Source organism: Eubalaena glacialis, chromosome 2 (assembly GCF_028564815.1).
Source record: "Eubalaena glacialis isolate mEubGla1 chromosome 2, mEubGla1.1.hap2.+ XY, whole genome shotgun sequence".
In the NCBI taxonomy this organism is placed as follows: Eukaryota; Metazoa; Chordata; class Mammalia; order Artiodactyla; family Balaenidae; genus Eubalaena; species Eubalaena glacialis.
The window spans coordinates 53,481,312-53,498,423 of record NC_083717.1 but is presented as its reverse complement, the minus strand read 5'-3'; the positions used below and the strand labels follow the sequence as shown (position 1 = coordinate 53,498,423).

The 17,112-nt window shown below is 34.0% G+C and overlaps 1 pseudogene; it reads right to left on the bottom strand.

Annotated features, from left to right (window-relative positions):
• Positions 1-737: 737 nt before the first annotated feature.
• LOC133084598 (large ribosomal subunit protein uL6-like) lies at positions 738-1,268 on the bottom strand (annotated as a pseudogene).
• Between the last annotated feature and the right edge of the window lie 15,844 nt (positions 1,269-17,112).

Below are 17,112 nucleotides of genomic sequence, written 5' to 3'. Positions count from 1 at the left end.
TGTACACTCCCATATTCATTACAGCATTATTCACAATAGCCAAGATATGGAAACAACTGAAGTGCCCTTCAAGGAATGAATGAATAAAGAATATATATGGGTATTCAGCCATGAGAAAGGAAGATATACTGCCCTTTGCAACAACATGGATAGACCTCGAGGGCGTTATGCTAAGTGAGATAAGTCAGAGAAGGACAAATACTATATGATCTCACTTATATGTGGAATCTAAAAAAACCAGACTCATAGAAATAGAGAGTAGAGTGGTGATTACAAGAGGCTGCGGGTAGGGGAAATGGAGAGAAGTTGGTCAAAGAATACAAACTTCCAGTTATAAAATGAATAACCTCTGGGGATCTAATGTATAGCATGGTGATTACAGTTAATAATGCTATATTCCTATATATTTGAAAGAAGTTGCTAGGTGAGTAGATCTTAAATGTTCCCACCACGAAGAGGAAATGGTAATTATGTGACATGATACAGGTGCTAGCTAATTCTGAGGTGGTGATCATTTTCCTATATATAAGTGTATCAAATCAACATGTTACACACAAACTCACACAATTATATATGTCGATTACATATCAATAAAGCTAGAAAATAGAAGGAATATGTATCAGGTACTTCTTTGATCAATAAAATAATTTTATTGTGTTTAAAAAAATATCACAAACAGTTCTTAGGTAAATCCAGTATCTTGTTCGTATAGCTGAACAACTCCTGTATCTTATCCATCAGCATGCTTTCTTACAGAAATAGGTACCATTCCAAAATTTCTGATATTCTTTATTTTTAACTTTCATGGTTTGATAAATCAATGCAGCTGAATTTGATACACATTCAATATCCTTTCTTTAGAAAGTTAATTCATTTTTCTGGGCTTGAAACATCAAGCAAGCAACACCTGACTTCATTCAAACCCTGCAGATATATTTTCACCCAAGAAATTGTGGATGTCAACGAGACATCTTCTCTCCTAATAACAACATTGTTGGGAAAGTGAGTGCAGGCAGACCTCATCCTGTAATGGAGGCCCCATCACAATAGATAGTGCAAACAGTAGCCATTTTCTTTCCTTTTCCCTACCATTCATCAACCCAGAGCTGCTTGTTTTTCTTCCCAAGGAAGCTGAGCTTCACATTGATGTGATTGGAGCTCCTCTGCAGGTTTCCTCTGGGATTCTTCATAAAATCTGGGTTTTCCTTCAGAGCAATGTTGACATTTTGTGAGATATCAACTGTCTGGTTGCTGAGAATGGTCGTCATTCTTGCAGCAGCTGCTGCTGCAAAGAGAGGACCATGGTTTTTATTTCCACACCTTCCTTAGTTACTTTTTCTGAGCCCTACCTATGGTATGTGCTCCAGGCATGTTGAACTTTTACATTGGACATGTTGTCTGTGTTCTTTTTAGACCTCTTACTCATTTACGTGTTTACTCATCTACAATAAACTATTTCTGGTGTGTGTGTGTGTGTGTGTATGTTTAAGCAGACATGGATATCTCCTTTCCTTGTTGCCAAAATATCTGGTTATCTGTAGTTGGATTTGCATTCTTATTTTTTAGTATAGGCTGAGATGGCTATCAAGAGGCACAATGTGTGTGTCTGGGGGCAGCAAACAGAGTGTGAAGAAAGAAACTTGGTTTCTTTCTTTCTTTTAAATTATTGAGACTTGTTTAACCATCTAGGATATGCTCTATGTTTTCTTTCCAGCAAGAAAACCACTCTCTACTTGCCTTTTGAGAGGCAAAATATGCTTATATCCTGACTTGTTTAAGTTTCCAGGACTCTTTCTATGTGCAGCCAACAAATTGAAATCAGTATGTAAACACATATACCTTTAAAAATAGCATCACAGTATAAGCATTGTTGTAAAACTTGCTTATTTTCATTTGACAATATATGTGTTGAAAACTAATGGAATTATTTATCAATAAAAGAGTATCATATCTGCTTAAAAGTAATTCTGGGTGGGAGGAGGAGGGAATTAAGTGAGTGAGGGCAGGGATGTAACAAGAATGGCCATGAGCTGACAGCAGTTGAAGCTGGGCAATGTGTAAAAGACTTCCCACATTTTGTACTTTTAGCAAGATCACCATGTACATCCTCATGTAAGTAGCTTTGTGTATATGTATAATTATTTATTTTTTATATTTTTAAAATATTTTATTGTGAAATATAATCATATACAGAAAATGTACAAAACAGAAATATTTAATTCAACAATTTATCATAAAGAACACATCTGTCAAGACATAGTGGTAACTTATTTTCTTGCTTTCTTGTTCAACTATGGCTTCAGCAATCAATATTGATCTTTGGTAAGAAACAAGTTTTGATTTAATTTTTCTATTTTATTCATTTTCTACTTCATTTATTTCTGCTCTTATATTTATTGCTGTCTTTTTGCTTCCTTCGCACTTACTGTGTTTTGTTTTGCTTTATTCTGTTTTAGCTAGCTCCGTAAGGTAAAATCTTGGGACATAAATTTAGACCCTCTTTCTTATCTAATAGAAGCATTTAAAGTTATACATTTTCCTCGAAGCACTGCTTTAACTTTACCCCACAATTTTTGATATATTGTATTTTCATTATCGTTCAGTTTAAAATATTTTCTAATTTTCCTTGTGGTTTCTTTTTTGACCTGTGAATTATACAGAAGTATGTTGTTAATTTCCAAATGCTTGGGAGATTTTTCAGAAAGCTTTTAGTCATTAATTTATAATTTAATTTAATGTGATCAGTATGATTCAATACTTTTAAATTATTGAGACTTGTTTAATGATCTAGGATATGCTCTATTTTTGTGCAACTTCTTCTTTAATTTTATCCATTATGACATTTTATGTCTTATTCTTGGAGTGTTTATTCTATTAAAATTCCATCAATTATTTATGTAATGGATTTAGACCTGCCATTTTACTTTTTGTCCCCTCTTTTGCTTGTTGCTGTTGTTGTTTTGCTTCTTTGTCCTCCCTTTTCTGCCCTCTTTTGGATTAAATATATTTTAATTCCACTTTTGTATATCTGTTGGTTTTTCAGTATAACTTCTCTGCATTTTTAATGACCCATGGAATATTAAAATATTCTTAATTTCTCACCGTCCTCATAAGTTTAATATTGTATGATTTCACATAAGATGAAGAATCCCTGTAACTGCATATGTCCATTTGTCAACCCCCATTGTTTATGCTACAGTCATTGTACATACTACATTTATAGATATCACATAACTCACAAAAAATAATATAATGTTGCTTTTAAGTGGTGATATGCACTTCAAAAAATTAAGAAATAAACAATAGTCTTTTGTATTTATTCATATATTTACCATTTCTGATACTTTTTCTTTCTTCCTGAAGATCTGAGTTCTAAGTTAGAATCATTTCTCTTACTGAAGAATTTCCTTTAACATTTCTTGTAGTGCAGAATTTATTGATGCAATTATCTCTATTTTTTTAAATCTGAAAATAACTTCACTTCATTTATGAAATATACTTTTGTTGAATATAAGAATCTGGGTTCACAGGAGTTTTTTTTTCCTTTCAATTCTTTAAAGATTGTTTTTCTTCTTCCAACTCTTGAAAGAAGTCCCACTATCTTCTGGCTTCTGTTATTCCTATTGTGAAGTCACTGTTAATTTGGATCATTGTTCTCCTATATGCTTTATGTCATTTCTCTCTGGCAGCTTTTTAAATTTTCTTTGCGTGTTTGGTTTTCAATAGTTTGACTATAATGTGCCTAGGTTTGATGTTTTTTGTAATCTTACTGTTTGAGATTTTTCTGAGATTCTTGAATATGTAAATTCATGTTTTCTACTAAATTTGGAAATTTTTGGCCATGCAAAATTTTTTCAACCTTATTCTTCCCTCTACTGTGGAACTTCAATTACATATATACTAAATGTTTTGTTATTGTGTCCCAGGTTCCAAGGGCTTGTTTATTTTATTTTATTTTTCTGTATATTCTTCAGATCGAATAATTTCTACCGACCTGCCTTCCTTCTCCATCTTTGATCTACATTCTTCTGTTCAGTAAATTTTAATTTAAAAAATTTTGATACTATATTTTTCAGCTATACAATTTCATTTGATTCTTTTATCAGATTTTCTATTTCTCTGGTATTTTCCTAAATTTTCACTCATTGTATGTTTTCCTTCATGCCCTTGAACTTAGTTATTACAGCTGCTTTAAAATCCTTGTTTGATAATTTCAACATCTGAATCATTTTGTCATTTGTCACCATTGTTTCTTTTGATTTGAGAGTTGGGCACATTTTTTTGTTTCTTTGATTGTTATGGATTATAACCTGGACTTTGTGAATGATATCATGTTAGAGACACTGAATTCTTTTATATTTCTCCAAAGAATGTTTTTTGTTTGTTTGTTTGTTTGAGTCTGAAATTAACCTTATGAGATGCAAACTACAAAACTCTATTTTCCCTTAGTGAGTGAGAATTTAAATTACAGTCAAGTCCTTTCATTCTTAGTGGGGCTACTTGGAATCTGCCCATACATGTTTGGTTCCAGGATCAGCAAGAAATATGGGCAAGGATTATACACAGAATTTGGGATTTTTTTCTCTTTGATTCTCTCATTTCTGGGCTGTCATTTCTCAATTACCAGTGGATGTGGTTATCCTGAAGTCTCTCTTTAGTTCTTCAAGCCAGTAATATGCTCAAATAGTTTTCTATCTGAGTTTTAGCTGCTCTACATAGTATAGTCTGAGCCTGTCTTCAGACTAAAAGTTAAAAAAAATTGTTTTTTAAAGGGTGAAGGAATTCATCAAGTGCTATTCTCTTATTTTGAGTATTGATGATGACTCCCTAGTATCTACCTTCTTTTGGTTTTCTTGTGCCTTCATAAATTTTAGATTTTCTCAAGAGTTTATAGTTTTTTTCTGTGGGACACTTGGAATGATGGGAGCCACTTGGCTATTATAAGAATTGGAATTGTCCAAAAATAGTTCATTGCCAGCCACTCTCCTGACATCCATCCTATCCTTCCCCAGTCATTACCTTTATCTTTTCCATCCCAGTGTAACATATACCCTGACTTCTGTGGTAATAATTTTCTGGATTTTGCATCTCTAAATACTACAGTTTTGATTATTTTTAATTTTTATTTAATTGATATCTTACAATATATATCATTTGATGTCTGCTTACTTTCATTCAAAATTATTTTAACATTTTTCCTCAGGGTTTCTGCTCCAGCAGCTTGGGATCAGACCCTGCCCCTGCTAGAGTGCTCATGGCCACTGAGCAGAGGGGAATTATTGCTTTAAACCTGGCTGCAGCTCTAACCCCTCCATTTCCAGCCCCACCCCCCACCAAGATGATAGCTGTCAGCACACCCTGAGGAAAGACATGACTTGCATCCCTGTTATATCCAGCTCTTCCACCAAAAGGCACTGGGCACACGCAGTATGTATAGGGACACTCCAACATAAGAACAACCTCTTCAAGACAGCAATAAGTAACAGTTTCACCTAAATTCATAGAGGCACAGAAAGTTAAGCAAAATAAATAGACAGAGGAACTACTTACTCTCCATTGAAAGAGTAAGAGAAAACCCCTGAAAAAAACAAATAATAAAATATAAATAAATAAGAGACCAAAAATTAAAATAAAAATATCAATAGAACCAAGAGCTATTTTTATTTTTTTTGAAAAAATAAGTAAAATTGATAAACTTTAGCCAGGCTCACCAAGAAGAAAAGAGAGAGATCTTAAATGAACAAAATATGAAATGAAAGAGGAGAAATAACAATCGATACCTCAGAGTTACAAAAAATCCTAAGAGAATACTATAAACAGTTATATCCAACAAATTGGACAACCTAGAATAAAAATAGATAAATTTCTAGAAACATACAACCTGCCATGACTGAATCAAGAAGAAACTGATAATTTGAACAGACCAATCACTAGAAGTGAAATTGAACTCATTAGAAACAAACAAACCAAAAAACAAAAAAAACTCCCAGCAAACAAAAGTCCAGGACCAGACTTCTTCACAGGGGAATTCTACAAAACATACAAAGAAGGGCAACATGCAACAACATGGATGGACCTAGAGAGTATTATGCTAGTGAAATAAGTCAGACAGAGAAAGACAAACACTGTATGATATCACTTATATGTGGAATCTAAAATAATCATACAGACAAATGTATATAGAGAAACAGAGAGTCACAGATATAGAAAACAAACTAGTGGTTACCAGTGTGGAGAGGGAAGGCGGAGGTTCCAGACAATGGCATAGGATTAAGAGATACAAACTACTATGTATAAAATAAACAACAAGGATATATGTACAGCACAGGGAATTAAGTCATTATTTTGTAATAACTTTTAATGGAGTATAATCTGTAAATATACTGAATCACTAAGTTGTACACCTAAAACTAATGTAATATTATATATCAACTATACTTCAATTAAAAAAATAACATATTGGAAATTTTTTTTAAAGTTTTTACATTTTCCCACCTTCTTGCATATAGCTGTGGTTTGTTCATTTTCACTGTTATATCAGTCCACTTTACCACAAATTTATGTATACACTTCAAGTGAATTAACTTTTTTTCAGTTTTTAGCTATTTCAAATAACATTGTTATGAAGATCGTTATATATTACCTTGTACACATGCATATTTATTTCAACCAGATATTTTGAAATTAAGTTGAATGAAGTTGTTTATTTTTTATTGTTGAGTTTTAAGTATTCACCATATATTCTGAATATTAACTCCCTATGGATATATGATTTGCAAATATTTTCTCCCATTCTGTAAGTTGCCTGTTGATATTGTCTTGATGTACAAATTTTGTTGATTATTCATGAAGCTAAATTTGCCTGTTTTTTTGTGTGTGGGCTATGTCTTTGGTTTCATATCCAAGAAATTATTGACAAGTCCAATACTGTGAAGATTTTACCATATTTTTTTAAAATGTTATAGATTTGGATCTTACATTTAGGTCATGGATCCATTTTGAGTAAATTTCTGTATATCATGTTAAGTAAGGATCCAACTTCATTCTTTTGCATGTAGATATCCAACTTTCCAGCATTGTTTGTTGAAAGGGCTGTCCTTGTGTAAGGAAGATAAGCATTTCCTTACTTATCTTCTGTCTAGTTGTTCTATTCATTACTGAAAGTGGGGTACTAAAATCTCCATTTTTGTAGAACTATATTTTTCCTTTTAATGCTGTCAATGTTTCTTCATATACTTTGAGGGTCTATTATTAGATTCAAAAGTTTTTATAATTGTTATACCTTCTGATTCTATTTCACCTTTTATTATTATATAATATCCTTCTTTGGCTTTTGTAACTTTTTTTAATTTAAAGCCTATAATCTCTAATATTAGCATAGCCACTCCTATTCGCTTTTGGTTACTATTTGTGTGGAATATCTTTTCCATCCTTTTACTTTCAACTTATTTGTATCTTTGTATCTAAAATGAGTCTCTTATAGACAGCATATAGTTGGATTATATTTTCTATTCATTCTGCCAATCTTTGTCTTTGAGTGAGAGTTTAATACATTTACACTTAAAGTAATGCCTTTTAAGGAGGGACTTATTTCTCTCATTTTGCTATTTGTTTTGCATACACCTTATAACTTTTTATTCATCATTTCCTGCATTACTCTTCTCTTTTGTGTTTAACTGATTTTTTAAGTGAAGCATTTAAAATCCTTTCTGGACTTCCCAGGTGGCGCAGTTGTTAAGAATCCACCTGCCAATGCAGCAGACACAGGTTCAATCCCTGCTCTGGGAAAATTCTACATGCCACAGAGTAACTAAGCCCACGCACCACAGCTACTGAGCTTGCGTCCTGCAACTCTTGAAGCCTACGCACCGCAACAAAGAGTAGCCCCCACTCACCGCAACTAGAGAAATCCTGCACACAGCAACAAAGACCAAAAAAACAAAAAATAAAATCCTTTCTCTTTCCTTTTTTGTATATTCTTCAGCTCTTTTCTTTGTAGTTACCATGGGCATCACATTTAATATAACTTTATAACATTCTAATTTGAATTTATAACAGCTTAACTTCAATAACATACCAAAACTGTGTTCATTTAACAGATCTATTCCCACACCTTTCAGATAATGTCATAAAATAACATTTTTATAAATCGTGTTTTCAAAAGCATCAATGAATTAATTTTTAATACATTACTCTCTTAAATTATGTAGAAAACAAAAAGTGGAGTTACACTAATTGTTACAATATTACTACCTTTTATAATGATCCATATAGGTACCTTTAACAGATACCTTTTGTTTTTCAGATTCTTTTCCATTATAGTTTACTACAAGATATTGAATATAGTTCCCTGTGCTATACAGTAGGTCCTTGTTATTTATCTTTTTTATATATAGTAGTTTGTATTACAGAAAGCTTTATTTCCTTTTTCATATCTTTATTTCCTCATACAGCTTCAAGTAATATTTCATTTCAGCCTACATATTTATCCAGGTATCTCTTAATTTCTCCCTCACTTTTGAAGGGCAGTTTTTCAGGGTAAGGGATTAATGTTTGACAGTTTTTTTTCTTTTGGCACTTTGAATATATCAGCCCACTGTCATCTGGCCTCCAAAATTTCTCATGAAAAATCTGCTGATAATTTTATTGAAGATCCTTTATATGTGATGATTTGCTTCTCTCTTACTGCTGTCAAAATTCTCTTTATCTTTGGCTTTTGACAATGTAATTAGAAAGTTTGGTGGGGTCTCTTGGAATTAATCCTACTTGAGCTTTTTGGAGACTTATAGTCATGTATTTCACCCGATTTGGGAAGTCTTCAGCCATTATTTCTTCAGATATTCTCTCTGCCCCTTTCTCTGCCTCTGCTCCTTCTGGGACTCCCATGATGCATGTGTTGTTCTGCTTCAATGTGTCTCACAGGTTCCTTAGGCTCTGTTCACTTTTCTTAAATCTTTTTTCTTTCTCTTCCACAGACATGACAATTTCCATTGTTTTATCTTCAAGTTTGCTGATTCTTTCTTCTGCCTGCTCAACTCTGCCTTTTAAATCCTTCTAATAATTTTTGCATTTCAGTTATTGTACTTTTTAGCTTTGAAATTCATTTTAGTCCCTTTTCAGGTTTTCTATATCTTTATTGATAATTCCTTTTTATTCATTCATGTTTTCTTTAACTTTTTAAGGTCAGAAGTTTTAGTCTTTGTCTAGTAAATTCTTTCTCAGTTCTTTTTCAGGTACAATTTCTGTTGTATTTTTTTTCCCCTTAAGTAGGCCACACTTTCCTGTTTCTTTGTATGGTTTGCAATTTTTTGTTGAAAATTGGACATTTGAATATGACAATGTAGTACTTCTGGAAAATAAATTCTCCCCCTCCTCCAAGGTTTGCTTTTTTTGTTTTCATTTTTGCTTTGTATTGTTTTAGGATATCCCTGTGCCAAGGATCAGCCTGAGGTGTAAACTTAATACCTTCTCAGGTCTTTCTGAGTCTGTGTCTTTCCTTAGGCATGTGCAGTTGCTTTCTAAGTTTTTCAGTGTATGTGGTTACTTTTGAATGTCCTACTCTTCAATGCCTGGCTCACAGAAGGGAAATAAAAGAGAAAAACCAAGGAAGCAAAAATGTCACTGACCCTTTCAATCCCCTGGAAGTCACTTCAGCCAGAGGAGGAGGAGCTTGTACAAATGGGGGGCAGTGCAAAAACAATGGCCTCTACCTCTTTGTCTACAGCTCTGTGATCAGATGCAATCAGTGATCAAAGTACCTACCCTCAATATTTGGAGGATAAGGTCCTATTTGCCCATCCAGGCTCCTGCAAGCTGTGTGCAAGCTGCTCCAAGGACATATGCACATCTGCTTGCCATGGGACCAAGGGCTGGGGAATTGGTAGCTACTACCGTGCTAACAGCTGAACTGACCAAAATTAACAAATTTACCTTCCAAGCCTTTCCCTAGAAATTTCAAGCCTTCAGTAGACTCCAGGGTTCCAAAGTAATTATATCAGACAGATTCTGTTTAATTGTATCTAGGTGGGGAGACAGATTTCTGGTGCTTTGTACTCTGCCATCTTCTCAGAATCCTCCTCCCTTTCTTGAACTTTTTAGAATCAATTCTCAAGTCCCGTACATACACACAACCCCAGTGGGGTTTTGATTGGAATTGTATTGAACTCTAGAGTACTTTGGTTAGAATTACTCTTTTATAATGTTGAATCTTTCCAATTCATGATCATGGCTTATTTCTCCACTTATTTAGGTCTTCTGAAATTCATATCAGTAATGTTTTATAGTTTCCACATGAAGTCTTTGTACATCTTTTGCTATGCTGATTGTTGGGTACTTGACATTTTTACTCTATTACAAGGAATTTTTTTCTAGATTGTTTATTGCTGATACATAGAAATGAAAGCTGGTTTTATCTTGTGTTCAACAAATTTTTTAATACACTTATTAGTTCTAATGTATCTCTAGATATTTTGGATTTTCTATATTTCAGCAATATAATCTAATTATGACAGTTTTATTTCTTATTTTCTAGTATTTTAATTTTATATTCTTGCCTCACTGCACAATGTTAAATAGAAGTGAAAAGAGTGAAAATCTTTTTTTTTTTACTCCTCATCTTAAAGAAAATATGTAATCTAAATATAAAGTTTGTCACTAATTTTTTTAAGAAGGATTCCTTTCAGATTAAATTCCCTTTTATGTTTCCTCAGATATTTTTCATATATATATATGAAAAAATCATATATATTTTTTCATTTTCTCTATTATGAAGTGAATTACATTGATTTTTAAATGTTATGACTAGGTTGGATTCTTGGAATAAGTTTATCAATGTCTAATAATAATTGGTATATTTACTCTTTTCCAGGGTGATCTCTATGAGCCACTCTCCTCCTCTGGATTGACCTTGTTCTTTACTATCTTGTTGGTGTCTGATACTTTCAGGCAGATTTTCAAACATCTATTATCTACACAACTTTGCTAGTTCTATTCTGCAAAAGGGTTGCTTAGGGTTATCTAGACTGCCATTTCTAGAAGAGGATGTCTCTCCAGTCACGTTTTACTCTTTCTTACTCCACTGAGGCTTTCAGGTCCTTGAACCTATTTATTCAAATATATTAATAAATCATAGAGGATTCTTGGGTGAGGTAATTTTTCAACTGAAAAATCAGAGTGAAAGACAAAATCTTGACCTTTACTAAAGTTCTGAGAGGCAATACTTAATTTTAAATGACATTTATTTTAGAATGTGTATATGAAAATTATTCCATTACCAATATTTGATTCAAAATTATTCAAAACCCTCCAACACTTTAAAATACTTGATGGTTTTATTATATTCCTATTCCTGAATTTTCAGTGACAATGATGTCTGTTAAAGTTGTGAGGTCTCAAGTACTAAATAAAATTTAATTAAATAAATATTTAGTTTCATGGACAAACATGATGTTTGCGTGCCCCATGTGATTATTAATAGCATGTTACTCTCAGGCAAAGACACTCTTCGTCTTTGTAACGGCCCTGAAGGCTTAGTCACTGGGGCCACAGTTATGCCTTTCTTAGATTCTTTGTAGTTTCTATAGCACTGTTAACTAAAGCAACTTAAAATGCTCTCATGCAGCCTAACTGGCCACTGTATCAGCCTCAATCCTTCTTTTATTTATCTCCTTTAGCTTTGCTGTTACTACTGCATTATTAGTACCTTATTGCATACTATTTTATCCTGTGGTTGTGATTGTCTGATCCAGCTCTTTATTAGGTAATTCTGTTATGTACAAAAGCCTCTTACTTAGGCACATGTGTGTGAGTGTGTGTGTGTGAAAAGGCCCATGTTTTTCAATAATGAAAATGACAATATTAATGATAAGTGCCAGTTGTTGAATTGCTTCTATGGATGTGCCACACTTCTCAGAACCTTCCAAATACAGCATCTTCTGTACCTCAACTTGGTAACTGAGATAACGATTTGTTATATACTCCCATATTACTTTTTGATAAGATAATTTAGGAAGCTAAGTATTTATCTCCTTAACTGAGAAAAAAATGTTTTGGAACTATGAAATTGTTTGCATTTTGAAATCTTTGCAGAATTTTTTTAAAAAAATATATCCAGAAATTTGTACTGTAAAATTGACAAGAAATCCTTTCTTTTTTTTTTTTTTTTGAAGTATTTGTTTATTTATTTTTATTTATGGCCATGTTGGGTCTTCGTTTCTATGCGAGGGCTTTCTCTAGTTGTGGCAAGTGGGGGCCACTCTTCATCGCGGTGTGCGGGCCTCTCACTATCGCCGCCTCTTTTGTTGCGGAGCACAGGCTCCAGACGCGCAGGCTCAGTAATTGTGGCTCACGGGCCCAGCTGCTCTGTGGCATGTGGGATCTTCCCAGACCAGGGCTCGAACCCGTGTCCCCTGCATTAGCAGGCAGATTCTCAACCACTGTGCCACCAGGGAAGCCCCAGAATTTTTATTTTGATAGGGATAAGACTACTCTGTACAACTTTTGAACAACACAATTTTCAACAGAAAAAATAAGGCTGTGAATCAGACTAAAATGATTTTCTTCCAAAATGAAACTAAATTAAAAATAAGGTATAGAACAATTTCCAGGAAGCAAAAATCTGAACTCTGCTGTAGATGGGGCAATGTCAGTCTTAGCTGAGCAACACCAGGACAGAGCTCTGTCACAGCAAGCGTTTTTGGATGACATAAGGTGGAGAAAGGCCCTCAGTCCTCCACTGCCTCTTCCTACTTGACTTTGTTGCTGCTTCTCCTCCTTTGCCCCCCAAAACAAAGGATCTAAGGAGGTAGATGGTCTTAGAATTGTAAAGACTCATGGTTAAAAAATAATCGTATCGATTATGCCCCAGATATGGGCACTGGTGCTTGTGGTCAGAGCCAGAGCCAAGGAAAGACTTGGGGACTGATCCAAGGACACTGTTTTGACTCAGGACAGGAGTAGCCCGTGGAAATGTGGGCGGCAGCCTGCTTTCTCCCAAACTGTATTATTTTTATTTGCACATTATAACTTTTTACTCCTCAAAGAATGTCTCAGAAAGTAATTTGATGACTTAATGTAGACATTCCTCTCAGCTAATTCCTTGTACAACATCTTTTTTTAATCAAAAGGCATTACTATTCTCAGTAATGGAGGAGAGTGCATGAAAGTCCCCCAAGAGAAAATGAATTAGTAACTGGAAGCTTAATCAAGTGCTAAGAGAAGAATGAAATTCTAATTGGTATATTGTTGTGTTCATTCCTCCAAATCTGTTCCTTAGTACTAAACCGATCCTAATTTCAGAACTATACTTCCTTTACAGCATGGGGTTGGTGATGTCCTTCAGTTCAGCAGGGGACTGACCAGCAAACTCACATTTAAAACACTTGCTACTAAAACCCACACATTTACAATTTCGTGGAAATCACTACAATTTCTAGCGGAGTACTTCATGGCTTCTACATGATTATAGATATGTATAATTATTTCCAATAAGAAGTAAACAAATGGCTGGTTTTTTGAAGGAACATCAAAGATAGACTCTCCAAGCAAAAAGAGCCATGAGTTAGAACATGGATGCAACCACTCTTTGTCACGTGAATCTTGTCCTCTTGTGCCTGCCAAGGAATGAACCGTTGCCCACATATGTGTAGTGTTTGAAAAATTAAGAATTTACAAATATTACAAATAACATTATTTTTTAAATGCAGCTTTACATCAGTGGGCTTATGTAGAATTTTGGGAGGAATGGAAGCATTTACAAATACCCCTGCTAGTAGACTTTGAGATCCAGCACCAGCTTACTTTCATAAAGAGATATAATAAAATAATACAGTAGGGTGATCTATAAGAAGTTTTACTTAGAGACTCCTGCCTTATTCTGACCACTTAAACATGTTTCCAGTGAGAAACTATATAAAGTCCATGGGTGCTTTATTTCATTGTTGGCTTTATGCCTTTGTTGCATTTATTTGTTTATTTATTTTTATACCTTCTCTGTTCCACCAAAAATATTGAGGTAGGCTCCAAATTCTCATACAAATTCTCATTTAATATTGATCATCTTTACTCCAGAAGTAAGATTTCATCTATATACTGTGCATCACTTTCATCACAATTCTTAATTGACCTACGTGTTTGTCCAATTCCAACAAATGAGTATTTGAAAGCCAAGAATGCTTCTCCTTTAAATAGATGAGTAACATAAACAGATCAATACAGGCATCTTTTATTCACATTTTAAAAGATGCAAACTTCTGAGAAATGTGACCAAATATATACTAAAAACACACATAGAAAACCAAGCTGCTGCTTTGGATCTGATCAAAACTTTCCCAAGTCCTTTATTTTCTCCTATTTTTAGTATTTCTTGAATATCTATAAGGTGTTTGGGAATTTGCAAATTTCTCCCAGATTTTAAAAAATTTATTTAAATATGTATTTTAAATTTTATTTAAATATTTATCAAATAAATATATTTATTTAAACATTTGTTTATATTTATTTAAATATTTATCAGACAGGAAGTAGTATAAATTTTACAGAAGTAGTCATTAAATAAAATATGTATTTTCATTCATAAGATAAATATTTTATAACCCATTTAGTCATTTTTGTGGCATTTATATTGAGGGTTCAGAATTGTAGTTATACTATATACAGGTGGAGAATGAGCTCCAGTCAGACTCAAAATATTACTAACTCCTGGATGATTACTTGATAGAATTGACATTTTACAACTGAGAATAACTCCAAATAAAATGTTGGTTTCTGTGAAAAATAAAAATATAGGGTTTTTTTCCTTCCTTTTCGCTGATTTAAATTAGCATAAGTGGTGTAGCCCATGGACGGTGACAGAATTGTGACATGTTGGACACATGAGAGCAAGTCTTCAGGGTTACAACAGAAGAACCCAGATGTTCAGAGCCCTTCAAAGAGGGTCCATGCCGGGGCTGCTCTTTCCTTGCTAAACATGACTGTGACTTTTTGGTGATTGGACAACATGCAAAATTATGCATGAACAGAAGACACTCTTGATGACCCATATTCTATATCAAATATATTTCATCATTTTGAATACTAAAACCCCAGAGTTTTAGCTATGAAAATCACTAAATAATCTAAGATAAAATGGTCTATGAATATGAATGAGTGCTCTGAGTTTCATAGTAATGTCTTCACATTTATATTTTGCTTTATATGTGTCATATATAACATTGCATTTGATCCTCTAGCAAGCTGTAGGACAGGTATGCCTTTCATTTTTACAGAGGAGGTAGTGAAAATATAGAGAAAGTAAGTAATGTGTTCAAGTTTCTGAGGTTAATTATGGAAGAAAAGTCTGTACTAAAACCTAAATTTTTCTCTGCAAATTGAGTGCTCTCCCTAGTGCCTCATTCTAAATGACTTTTTCAGACTAGGTATAATAGAAATGCTACCTTAATTTATTATGCAACATGACGAATTCACAAAATACGCATTTTATTTCTAGGAATAAGCCACTATGGTCACTTCTAAAATTGTGTGTTACTTTTGCCTGTTTTTGAACTTTTTAAAAAATGGCATCACACAATAAATACAGTTTTGTGCCTGGCATTTGTTTAGGAGATTTTTGCATGCTATTACATGGAGGGATCATTCATTACTTTTCATTACTGTATGGTATTTGATGGTATGAATATACCATAATTTATATATTTGACCTATTATGGATGGATATTTGTCACCAGATTTTGTCTATTATGAATAATGCTGTTAGGAATATACTTGTACCTGTCTTTTGGGGCACAAGTGCACCCATTTTTACTGAGTATGTACCTAGTATTGAAAGTATTGGGTCATAGAGTATATGGATCTTCAATTTTAGTAGATAATATCAAGCAGTTTCTCAAAGCAGTTACATTAACTTACACTCCAATAAATATATAAGAGTTCCAATTGATTCACATCCTTAACAATGCTTGAAATTGCCAGTCTTTTCAATTTAAGCCATTCTCAGGCTATAGAGTAGTCTCTCATGGTGGTTTCATGTTTATTTCCCTGATGACAAGTGCCACAAAGAATCTTATCAAACCTTTACTGCCCATTTGGATTCCATTTATGGTGAAACACCTGTTTAAAACTGTTGCTGATTTTTTCCTATTGATTTTTAAGATATGTTATATTTTTTTAACATAAGGCCTTTGACAGATAAAATTTTTGCAAATATTTTTCCCGCTCTTTGGTTTTTGATAAACAAAAGTTCTAAATTTTAATATAGTTTAATCTATCAGTCTTTTTCTTTGTGCCTTTTCATGTACGATTCATGTGGAATTGATTTTTGAGTGGTGTGAAGTTGGAAGCAAGTTTCTTTCAATATGAATGTCAAATTGAACTAGCACCATTCATTTTAAAAGACCACCCTTTCTCCACTACACCGCAGTACCTCTTTGTCATATCCCAGGAGGTTGTATATCTCTGTTCACATTTGTTTTCTCTCGTTGTGTTGATACCCTACTATTTATATTACCATTGGGGGTTCTGGTTCAAGATGGTGATATGAGAATGTCCTGAACTCACCTCCTCCCATGGAGACACAGAACCTTTAGCTAAATGTGGAACAATTTCTTCTGAAAAAAACCCTAAAAATCGGCAGAGCTACCCTTCACATCAGGCAAACAAGAGGGAAATCATGTCAAAGTAAGTGGGAAAGGCTGAGACACAATCTCACCATAAAGCTCACCCACAGCAATGCAACCCATAATCAGGAGGGAACCCAAAATCTGACGCTTCTCCCTGAGGAGCCAAGGGTTTCTACCCCACAACAGGCACCCCAGCTCTTAAGTCAGACACCTGAGAGAAGAGCCCCCCCAAAACACCTGTCTTTGAAGACCAACACGGTTTGTGCCCATGAGGTCTGCAGGGTTGTGGTAAACTGAGCCCAGGGCCCAGTGCAGAAGCAGCCCTTGAAAAGCTCCCAGACTTTATGTGAAAGGGACTCATTTCCTAATTTTAAAGCGTTGGTCTGAGGGGCAGGGACCTGCTCGGATACTACCCTGGGTTGGAAGCTGGCAGGTGCCATCTTCCTGCTCTCCCTCTGCTAAAATCAGTGGGCACTGTCCTTTTTTTCATTTTATTTCC